The sequence below is a fragment of the Arvicanthis niloticus genome, chromosome 17 (assembly GCF_011762505.2).
Source record: "Arvicanthis niloticus isolate mArvNil1 chromosome 17, mArvNil1.pat.X, whole genome shotgun sequence".
NCBI classification, from domain to species: domain Eukaryota; kingdom Metazoa; phylum Chordata; class Mammalia; order Rodentia; family Muridae; genus Arvicanthis; species Arvicanthis niloticus.
The window spans coordinates 2,833,911-2,846,354 of record NC_047674.1 but is presented as its reverse complement, the minus strand read 5'-3'; positions in this window follow the sequence as shown (position 1 = coordinate 2,846,354).

Sequence of the window (12,444 nt, the reverse complement as noted above, 5' to 3'; positions counted from 1 at the left end):
CTGAAGCTTCAATGTTTTTCTCATTGTTTCAACTACAACTCTTCAGAGGACCTTCATGGAACCCGAAGTCACTGAGCTTCTCTGACTCATTCTTTTAGGTGATGTAGTGTAAACATGGCTCATTATAGTACTGAACTGAGCATGCTCAGAAATATTCACATCTACTCTCTCTCCTTTTTGAAAAAGTACTCTGTGCCCTTGGGCCAAATTTATCTAGAAACAATCTTGTGTCTCCCATCTTTCCTTCTGAAATATTTGATCTATGACTTTAATCTGAGCATGCTCAGAAATGTGCTCATGTACCCTCCTACATGAACATAAGAGAAAACACTATCTATGCCTTCTCTGCCCAGGGAGGACACTGACTGCAAATAACCCCAGTGCTTTCCCATCCATCCATCCATCCATCCATCCATCCATCCATCCATCCATCTGTTACATTGCGTTCTTTTCAGCCTAGTAGTTCCATGCTGTCAACCCTTACAGCAGTGACTACATCCTTCCAATGAGTTCAGCTGCCTTTCAGTAATTTTTCACAAGCAACTATCAAAATATACACTATTCCACCATGTCACTGCTACTGGAATACCTGAGTCTAGGGCTCCTAACACACTAGATTTACTGGCCTGCTATCTTAAGACTCTAAACACAGTGGCCCAGTGGCCGTGGTAGCAAAGAAGCTCAGTGTAGACATAGTTCTATCTTTTGTGTAATGGAGGTAGCTGTGTGGTTGTGTAGGGATGAACAACAGGGGTGCCTTTTCAAAGACTTCTGCTCAAACTGGTTTTATGGTCAGCTGATGGCTGGTTTCTTGGCGTCTGATTAACAGCTCCCCTCACCCTGAAACATTACTGCTAGGGATAGGAGTGCCTATAGGCTATTGGTGCCTATAATTGATTCTACATGGTACTGGCCCAGTTCTGGGCAAGAAGTGATATATCTATAAGGCTCACTGTTGCTAGAATCTTGAAAATATCTTAGTTACTCTGGAGGAATTCTGAAGAGGACTGAGAAAAGTTAAGTAAATTTAAGGCAATGAATGTTATATTAGCAGTTTTGATCAACACTTCTTAGATGATTAACATGTGTCTGTATGAACTAGATCAGTATTTGGACCAAAGTCTAAGGTAATGAGAGAGATGTGTAACATGAAGGCACAGACACACCAAGCTTCTATCCTGCTTCTTGTACCCCCATCACCTTCAGTCTCAAGTGAAGATCAGTGCTTTTAAAATCAGAACACACTTGAACAAAATATTCTTAAAACACTTTTTTAAAAGACACGTTGTTATGTTGTTCTCAAACTTTCAATCCTCCTGCCTCAGCAGGAGGCATTCTTAACAGAACTCCCAGCCAAAAAGCCTGGTTGGATAGTATTAATAGTCAACCTAGCAGAGTCTAGCGTCCCTTCGTTAGAATAGAAAAGAAGAGAGTGAGTTTTATAAAGTCTTTTGTTATACATTAATTACTCTTAGATAGGAGCCAAAGACGAAGAGAGAAGGCAGAGCTTCTGTAACGTAGGACCAGTTTCCTGGAAATGGGATGTCTCTGAGAGGCAGTGCATTGGAGTTAATAAGTCTTTATTGCATGGAGCTATGGAAGGAGGATAAACTGGTCAGTGCACTTGGCCCATTCACAAAGGCCCACGTGTCTGTCATGTTCAGTTACAGTGTGCAGTTTCCAGCAAGGGATGCTCATCCAGGGAGAGAAATGAGGAAACACTAAAGTGGTTAGTTTAAAACCAGATCTCTAACCATCAGCCTGGCTTTTGCATTTGTTGAATTATCTGAAACAGTTCTCACCAAGTTGCCCAGGCTGGCCTTTGAACACACTCTTAGCCCAAGCAAGCCTTGAGTTTGTAATGCTCTTGTCTTGGCTTCCTGAGCAGCTGGGGTTACAGGCCTGCACCTACAAACACTGATTTAACATTACATTTAAATGGGCACGTTGGCTTCTAAGCAAGGGCAACACTGAGCCGAGGGGGAAACAAGGCCAAGGACAGTTCAAGCTTTTACCAAAGAAAACGCGTTTACTTTGGGGTCCTTTTCTTAAATTGGTAGGCAACCTCTGCGCAGTTCTTATCAGGAAACCTGGCTCCCAGTCCAAATGCTTGCCTGCATCAATGGAAAATAACATAATATGTATGAAATGCAAAAATAAAATTACTTACAGTTTTGGAAAAAAAAAAAACCAAAAAACAAACAAACAAACAAAAAAAACATAAAACAAGAAACCAAAAAAACATTGACTGTCTCTACCCTGTCAATGGCCAATTATACAACTTAGGTAAAACAAGGCCCAGGAAATATCTCAATTTACTTGTGTGCTCAAGTTACTGAAGCTGGGAATAGACTTTTTCATCCTGCTGCAGTATTTCTACTGGCCACCTTAATCCCTGGGCCCTGTCATAGAATTTCTGTGTGTGTCACTGTGCCCCTTAACACGTTTACAGAATGAAAGGAGGGTTTTCTTTTGTCATTACTATTGGAATTTGGCAGGGGGCAGGATTCATTGACTCCAAAGAAAAATAGAATTTCCTTTTTTCCTAACCAGAACTGAGTGTTCTGAGCCTGGGTTTCCTCTAAGTTTCTAACTCTGCCTTTATTTCCTGTCTCTATTCTTACACTCTGAATCCCAGGGTCCTTTTCCTCATTTGGATGCTAATAACACCTTTAATTGTCTCAAATCAGCTCTTCCACGTCTCTGTGGCGGAGAAACTGTTCATTAACAACTCAATGAGTGAGGTCTTAAGAAGTAAATCCTTCCTGTTATACAAAGAAAAAGTCTGTTTAATCCCCATGGTTCCGGAGAGATCTCGGCCTGACCAGAGGTACAGACGCACATAGTAACGGTAACACTGATTACTAAGAATCAGGTGGTCAGACTGCTCCCCCTTTCTTTCATTTGATCCTTTTCTCCAGGCTAACTTTTAATTTAAGACTATTTAATTTTAATTTAAGACTTTTTATTTAAGACTATTACTTCTTGCCTTCCCTAACACCATTTCCTAGGAACTGTTTAGGAAAAGCTGTACTAATGTATTTCCTGTGCTTTCATTTTCTCCCTTGAGAAACTCCAGCAAAAGGATGACTTCATTTTTTTTCAAAGCAGTACCAATATAATTGTTCTTCTATTTGACAGTATTATCACTTAGAAACACTATTGGCATAGTTAGATAGGAAAGGAAAAATTAACTCACGTCACTTTTGTTCTGGTCAGTTTCACTGTCTGTGTAAAAGAGCCTGCTCCAGAGCAAGGCCTCGGAAGTGGTTTGGCCCAGGTGTTCCAGCTACTTGGGAGGTTGAGGCAGAAGTATCACAAGCTAAGACTTTTTTGGGTTACAGAGTGATTTCAAGGTCAACCCGACTTAGAAAAACTCATTCTTAAAATTTAAAAAGTTGCCCAGTGCAATATCTCAGTAGTAGAGTATTTCCTGTAGTTGGGAGGAGAAAAAGTCAGGGTGGATCTGGGGAAAATTACACACACACACACACACACACACACACACACACACACACACACACAATTACATTTTGTTTAACATTGACACCCTAAGTATCAAGGTCCTTTCTTGCGGCTCTTAGTCTTATTAATAAAAAAACAAAAAACAAAAAAACAAAAACAAAAAAACAAAAACAAACAAACAAACAAACAAACACAAACAAACAAAAAAACCCTTAAGAACAAACTGAAATGGAAGCTCAAGAACGCTTAATTAGAAGTTAAAAGTTGAAACGTTACAGAAGGCAGGCTGTAAATCTCAGTGACTGCCCGGAGGAGGGAGTCAAGTTGGTGAAGGTAAAGGAAAACAGGAAAAAAGGAAAGGAAACGACATACCGACATACCGCCCCTAGGTACAGAGGAGGAGAAAGTTTATTGTAGATAAGAGGCAGAGCATAGCCTGAGGCAGACACATCTGGGAGAGTTCAGGAGTGATTAAGACACTGAGCCTTGTGTGGAGATAGGGCAGAGGAAGCGAGAGAAGCAAGCCGGGACCCAGGTGCAGCAGCAGGAGGCCAAAGGTACAAATAAGGCAGATAACCAAAATGTCAGAATTGTACTGGGAAGCGTCTCTGGGGGAAGTGCAGCCCAGCCCCTAAGCTGTAAAGTTCTGGGGTTAGGGACCCAGGATGGCAGCCATACCCTGTAAAAGGCAGGGACTGAGGGATGCTGGGAGAACCTGGCAGCCTGGTGAACCTGGTAGCCTGGTCCGCTTTGATATGTTAAATATGTACCTCAGCCTTTGTCCGGTGTTTGAAAGAACAGTTGGTCCAGATAGCCACGTGATGCAAAAACAGTTTCGTGGCAGGGAGAGAAGCTTTAGAGAAAGAGTAAGGAAGCCCAAAGTACCAGAGAAAGCACACTTAGGTTCTGGGCAGCATCTGAAAGAAAAAGACAGAAAAAGAACAACGAGAAGTTACATCCTTCTCTCATCTAAGTACAAACGAGTTCTGACGCTACTGAGGGGTCAGGATCAAACATGATCAGGCATGTTCAGGGTGGTATGGCATAGATGATAGATGTCTTTCTTAAAGATGAGTAGACCCAACAAAGCCTCATGGGAGATTACGCGGACTGCACCAGGGGGCGGGACTTATTGGACCGGAAAGTCAGTGTCTCCTAAAAGAGCTAATGCCTTCTCCTGTCGCTTTAGGGTCACGTGATGGTTTGAATGAGAATGGCTCCTTATGCTTTGCAGGAACCGTTTGGGGAGGATTAGATGTGTGGCCTTGTTAGAGGAGGTATGTCACGGGGGGGGGGGGGGGGGGGGGGGGGGGGAGGCAGGCTTTGACGCTTCAAAAGACTCTTGCCATCCCCAGTGTGTCTCTTTCTCTTGAGATATAACTTCTCACCTGTTCCTGCCACCATGTCCTTGCTCCACCGTCATGGACTCTAACCCTCTGAAGCTGTGAACCTCAGAGTCCCACTGATCTTCAGAAGCTATGCCTTTAATTCGTCTCTCACTGTGGCTGTGACTTCAGCATTCTAGCTATCACTTTTGGTTTCCTAAACTAATTTTGATTTTTTTCTTTCACAGTACCCAACTGGGTTACTCAGTTCCCTCTGCCCCTTAAATCTTTTCATTAACTAGGAAAGTCGTACATACATTCAGGGATTTTGATCATGAAGCTTGCAGTGTTTTGGGTCTAAGTCACTGTCTGATGCATTATCTCATTAATCCATTTCAGAAGATTATTTATTCAAAATATTCTACTTTAAGTTGAATACTTCTAACATATAGTGTATAACTAAGCTCTCAAAATGTCTGCTTCTCACTAGGTTTACATTCTAGAAACCAGAATGTTATATTGGGAGATAGGTTGCAGAAGTCAAACTTGACCAGAATAAGAGGTGCAATGAGCAAGCAAAGTTACTCATATGTTGATATTGGAGGCAGCCAAACAAGATGTGGAAAGTTGCTACCTTCACTACCTTCAGAGTCTGTTAATCTTTGTTATCTTTGGTTACTATTTCAGTGAAAACTCTACACACATGCCTATATAGGACCAGATAAGGCCATTGAGTCATCCTGCCTCCATGTTTCATATGCTGGTTCACCCTTAACGATGCCTGCCTTCCTTATTGGGAAATACAGGCAACCTCTTTAGATAGCCATTGAATGTTGTCTTTTCCTTACTCCACCCAGTCACACCTCCCCCTTTCTATTCTGAAACTCCTATTTTAGGGTTTGTGTTCGTATTTGCAAAACCCCACCCATACTGTGCTCTACCTCATCCATCCAGTCCAATGTGCAGCGGTGTCTGGACACCCTGAGAGGGAGGAAGCAGAGGATGCAGAACCACAGCTGGACCCCAAAACACATGCCACAGTCACTACTTTTTAAATTTTTCTGATTCGATAATATAATTATATTATTTCTTCTTTCCCTTTTCTCTCTTGAAAGCCTCTCATATGCACCTCCTGACTCTCTATCAAATTCATGCCCTCTTTTAAATTAAATGTTATTGCGTGCATATATGTATGTGTTTAAATATAACCTGCTCAGTCCATGTTACTTGTATTTATATTTTAGGCCTGACCATCTGGTATTGGATAACCAGTTAGTGTGCTCTTCCCTCAGAAAGACTTCCCTCAGAGTCCCACTGATGTTCAGAAGCTGTGCTTTTAATTCGATCTCTCACTGTGGCTGTTCCGGATTTCTCCAGCATTCTAGCTCTCCTGATCTCGCACTCCTCAGTGACCCATAGTTGTCTGTGTAGGGCTGAGCCCTCCTTGGATTTCCTGGGTCCACGCCAGCATGTTTATTGTTGTTCCTGTTGTTCCTGTTCAGCTCGCCTTTGGGCCTCGTTATTCCTAAGATTTTATAGATGTAGTTTCAGACATTCTTAGGAGACACAGTCTACAGAACACGCCTTGATCCACTCACTCTTACATTCTTTCCATCCCTGCTTCTGCAACCATCGAAAGCTTTAGGTGCAGGAGCTGTATTACAGATGTATCCTTTGGACCCGGCTCCACAGCACTGCATTTTGATTGACTGTGGTGTCTTGAAATGTTCTCTGTCTATTGCAAAGAAAAGTTCCCCTCGTAAGGAACGAGGACTACACTTATTGAGGATACAAGGAAATATTTAAAATGTAGTTAGTAATTATGTCGGTTTAGTAAAATGTCAGTGGTAGTTTCTGTTCTAAAATACATGACTTCACTAGTCCTGGGTAATTGGCTAGGTTTCCAGCACCAGGAATGATTTTCTTCTTGTTGAGTTGCTCTTAAATCCAATTACATGTTGGTTACAAATGCCACTACTGTATCCCTTAGGTTGATTATGTTGTGCTGGCCACTGTTACATAGGCACCATAACTGGGTAGGACTGTTGATTGCTTTCTTCCTTTGGAAGTATGCTTGGTACCCTTTGTATCTATTTTTAAAAATTAATAAATATATGATAATTAAAAATTTTTTTTTATGTATGTGAGTACCTGTTTCTCCCTTCAGACACACCAGAAGAGGGCATCAGATCCCATTACAGATGGTTGTGAACCACCATGTGGTTGCTGGGAATTGAACTCAGGACCTGTGGAAGAGCAGTCAGTGCTCTTACAATTGCGAAGCCATCTCTCCAAATTTATATATTTTTAAATGTATATCTTTTACTAAGCCCAATATGAATGTACATAGCCTATGTTTTATTCTCTGTATGGATATATGTAGGCTCCCTAACCAAATAACCCTGGCTTCTTTCTTCAGAAAGTACACATCCTGGTTAATAGGTCCGCTGTCCCCTTGCTCATCACTAAACTTTTCTCTTTTCTTAGATTTTTCTCTCTTCAGCCTCTAGTTGTGCTTCTGAGTTTTGTATACACCAAGGTTTAAACCTATTTGATGTGGTTATACCAATATCAAGAATGACATTACTATGGTTTAACATTCCTCTCTAAAATACATGCAGAAATTTTATTGCCTCTGGATGATTCTGGAAGAACAAGATCTTTTGGATTAAATGGTTTTCTGTGAACCTACTTTCAGATCTAAGGGTGCTCCTTCCCTTTAGACATAGAAAAGACCTCTCAGTGAGGGTCCTATAGACTGCTTCAAGAATGACCAGAAGATCCCTTTTAAATTTATGAACTGCTTCAGAGAAGAAAGATGTAACTTTAATTTTTCAAACCTTATTTTTAATGATGGTTCTTAAACCCTTTTAGCCCACCCCCCCCCCCCCCCAGAGATAGTGGAAAAGAAAGGATATGAGGAAAGTGGACCTGTTTATAAAAGTTCTTTGGAGCAACTCCTGTCTGTGTTGTCTGGAAATTGGTAGTTAAGTTCACAGGTTAGCAGTGACAGCTTGATTCACTTGCAAAGACTTCACAGATACACCGGCAGTCCAGTTTGGTAGAGTCAGGATAGCAACAGCAGTGACATGACTTAGCAGAGAGAGCCAGGCCTCAGCCTCTGCTCCAGTCAGGAGGAGGGACCAGCAAGAACACCCAGAGAAGATTTATGCCTCTCTCAAGGAAGTGAAGATCAGCAAAGATGTGAGACCCATAAGCATTGCACAGCTAGCTGTACCAGTAACCAACGCTCTGTCTCTGTATTTATACCTTCCAAGCATCACGTGTCCTCCATGTGCTATGCCTCAGCATGTATCTTGCCTCAGCAGATGTAACTATTTCAGCTGAAATCACCCTGACAATCAGACTGAGTCCTCAGAAGAAGCCAGAAACTGCAGCACACCACCAGAAGGTTTTTTTTTTGTTTTGTTTTGTTTTTTTTTTTTTTTTTTTTTTTTTTGTACATTTCTCTCTATGGAGTCCTGACAAATGCAGCTTAACTACAGTGTAAGGCAGACCAATACATGTCTGTTCTTAGCAAAGAATCCTTCATCATGTGTCCTTATACGCGATTGCTTTAGCAGAACATCCTCTCTCCTGTGTCTGCTTCAGCCAAAGGTTCCTTTACGATTCTGTCTTAGCCTTTCATACCTGTGTCCACTTCAGCTAAACATTCCTTCATGTGTTTGCCCCAGCAAAACACCAATACAACCAACTTTCCAAAGAACCCTCAAGTTTCCACTTCAGAAAGATGTGGGAAGGTAAGAGAGTTCTTGCCCTTCTGATGATTTTTTTTTTCTAATTCTTTCAGTCTAAAACAATGTGCCAGTGTTGTACATATCAGGGTGATGTGTCTTGAAAACTACCATTATAAAATTTAGTTCTTCCAACAACTCCATGGTGGTAGATGGTACTGTTTTGTCTATGACACAAAACAGCCAAGACAATAGTTATAAATAATCGCAGTTAATAGGTGATGTGCCACTCAACCTGAATGTTACAACTTGACTCTGAAACGTTGCTCATTCATCTATACCAGCATTTTTCAACTCAAGGGTCTTGGCTCCTTTGATGGTTGCAGATCAGATATCCTGCATATCAGATGTTTACATTACAATTCATAACAATAGCAGAACTACAGTTATGAAGTAGCAACCATATGATTTTATGGTTGAGGTCACCACAACATGAGGAGCTGTATTAAAGGGTCGCAGCGTTAGGAAGAATGAGGACCACTGAGCTAGACCTTAGTTTCACAATGCCATGGCAGCACTTGATGCAGTGGACACTCTTCCTGCTGTGTCCTAGGTGAGAGAACAGCATTTCAAGTTGTAAGACTTCCAGAAAGAGCAGGGTACTTGATGAGGAAAGATGACAGCTTCAAGCAAAATTTCCGTAATTAATTCCCTGGGACCTGTGAGAAAAAGTGTTATAGCAGAATTCTTAGAAGAACTCTGAGATTTATAAAGTTGAAAGGACACTGAGCTCTAGGAAAAAAAAAATTGATCCTTAAGCCATTTACTGTTACTTTTAATATTGGGCTTCAGGCATGTGGGGTGTTCATTAAAATCACCAGCCCAGAAGAGGAAAGGGAAGGAAACCTGTATCCGGTGGATGAGAAGGCAGCTTCAGGGGGAAAAGCCTCAACCCATGGAACTTTTTCTTTACAGTTGAGCTACCAAGAAAGAAAATCAGGATTGAAAAACAACTTCTTTGAAGCTTCTCATTTAGTAAAATCAACTAAGGTTTTAAAGACTATATACAGTTTGGCAGGAAAGATTAACTTCCTTTTATATTTTCCTAAGTGATTTTTGCACAGAACCCCTAAAATCAATCAGTCAGTCTTTGTCCCTCTGTCTCTGTCTCTCTGTCTCTCCCTGTGTCTGTCTCTGTCTAAAGGTAAAACAGAGGAAGCAGCATAAACTAGTCACAAGCGCACAGTCGTGAGCTGTTAGGGTAAAATGAGGACTTTTGAGGGAAAATAGACAAACTCTATGAAGATTCAGAGAACAACTATGACAACAACAACAACAAAGACCCACACGCAAAAGTCAAATAAGTAGGACAAACAAGCTGATTTACTGATTTGATGAGAAAGGAATGGTATACAAAACTCTCTGGAGGTGTGTCAGGATTTGCAATGTGCCGATCTGCATGGAGAAGAGAAAGGCTTTTGTTTGTTGGCTTGTTTTGTTTTGTTTTCGTATTTTTTCAGTAGTCAGGGCTTGCTCTCAGACCTGAAAATGAAATAAAACTAACAAACATCAACAAGAGAAAATTGTTCAAATGTATTTAATAATCCTTATTTGATATGGGAAACCTTGATGAGATTCAGAAAGCCCCGAGAGAAACAGTGACAACTGAATCATGTTGTTTATTGTGTTTATGGAATAGTGGAGTCTCTGTAGTCTTAACTAAGAGTGTTCAAGACAGAGAGAGGGCAGCTCTCATCTTGAAGTCTGACTCTCATAGGTTTTATGGTCCATTTCAGGCAGAGAAAGGTCCTGCTGTTTGTATGGTGTTCTCAGAATCCATCAGCTTAAACGGTGTATCATGCCAAGATGTCGTGTTTTGAGATCTGAGCCTTATCCCTGACTTTAGGCTAGGCTGATAGAGGAATAAACAGGCACCAGCTAACGTTAGTATGAAAAGAGAAAAAAGATCATCAAAGACATTAACAAAAGGAAACAGGGGGAAGGGAAAGAGGGAAAGAGGGGAAGAGGGGATGGGGAAGAGGAGAAGGAATGGTGTGTGTCAAAAACTAGACAAATAAGAACTTAAGGGAAAACATTAACCAGTGCTACACCAGGGCTCTGAAGAACTTGTATAAAAGTCTACAGAAAGCTGCTCCATTTTGTTGGCTGTCACTGGTGCGTTCACAGTGAAGCATTGGTGACAGGTCTAAGGGTTGCTTTTCCTGGTTTACATAGTCAACATTCAGGAAGAGGGTACCCAGAGAATTGAGGTCTCTCATTCCAGTAGCCTGCAGAAAGCAATAACTATTGCCTCTCTTCTACTTTCTAAATTCCTCCTGTACATCTCTTGAAGCTGACTCTAACATGAGAAATAGGCCATTATCTGCAATCTTTCAGGAAATCTTTGGTTTCAAGTTTCTTCCTATAGCTACTTGACAGCGCTGGCAATGCCCATGGTACCAAGCTCGGGCGTAGGTTTAAGAACAACTCAGACTCAGGTCATTCACTGTGAGAGAATGCCAATGCCTTTACTGGGTAGGTTCAATATATACACCAAGCCAGGGAAGGAAAAACACAAACTCAGGGAAAAACAGGAACTGGGGGGCAATGGGATGTCAAGTGTAAATTCCCTTCTTGGGGCATCATCCTGCAACAGGATGTTTTGTTCTTAGAAAAACTGAAGAATGTTACTTTGCAGACAGTAGCACACGGAAAGTCTCAGCCAGGGCATAACAGCCCTTTGGGGTCCTACCATTACTGTATAACAGCTCTGGATGCCATTTTTCAGGATCCAATGTAGGGTTAAACCCACAGACTCTGTTGGCTGTACTTGAACTTTCTACATAGAGGGCTGGGAAATTTCCCTGGTGGCCCCAGTGTTGTGCTGAGTTTTCATGACCACTTCAATCATGACTTGGTCTGTCATGTCCTTTTAGTTGCCCTCATCCAACTGACAAATGGCAACTGAGAAAATTGGTTAGCAAGTTGAGTTGTACTCTATAAGGCAAGAAAATGTCTCTAAAATAAAATAGCCATGTGAAATTGGCAAGTTTTCTTAAAGAGACACCTGGCTAGTTTTATTATTTGTAACTGAAACTAAACTTTTGCCCAACTACAAGCCACACGAGAAGAGATACTGAAACAGAACACAAACTGATTGTCATCCAAGGATTATTCTTTTTCAGAAAAAAGAAAACATGGTTTTAATGAAAGATTCGACTATATATTTAACCTTGTAAACAGATTTTTTTTTTAAACTGGGGGAATACGCTTTTTCTTTTATATCCACAGTCTAATTCTATAAAATATATGGTAAGTGAATTAAAGTTATACAAGAGTAAATAAAAATATGTATTATGTGAAAAAACATAAAAGCTTACATTGTTTGACTTTTTCTGGGGAGACATGAACAAATGTTGTCCATTTACTCTAATGGCGGGTCCATGACAGACCCAAGAAAGCATTCACCCAATTTTAACTTTGTGAATCAGGGAGTAAAATTCTAACTTAGTGACCCAGGAAGCATTAGGTAGCTTACAGGGTGGCTGAGAGCTTATGATAGGAGTGTGGATGATTGAAGGCAACACCAAAATGCTGGCCCCAGCAAGGTACATGGCATGAGAGCTGCATCACTGGAGATCCCCATACAATTTTAGACAGCTTGACTGCTCTGCTACTGACAGTCTTGTCTCCCCAGGTATTGTGACAGTTTATGTAACCTTAGGTACGCTTGTGAATCTCATAAATTTCAGGAACTTTCTGAGACTTGTGAATTTAGTTGTTTCTCAAATCTTAGAGAGACTCCTGCCTGGAGGAAGTGTTTGACTCCAAAGGAAATAGCTACACAATCTCTTAACAATGATGTGATTGTCTAAGCAAAGGATTTAAAAAAAAAAAAAAAAAACTTCTGAAACTAGCCAGCAATGACAACAGGGTTACCAGATACAAGGTTAACCCAA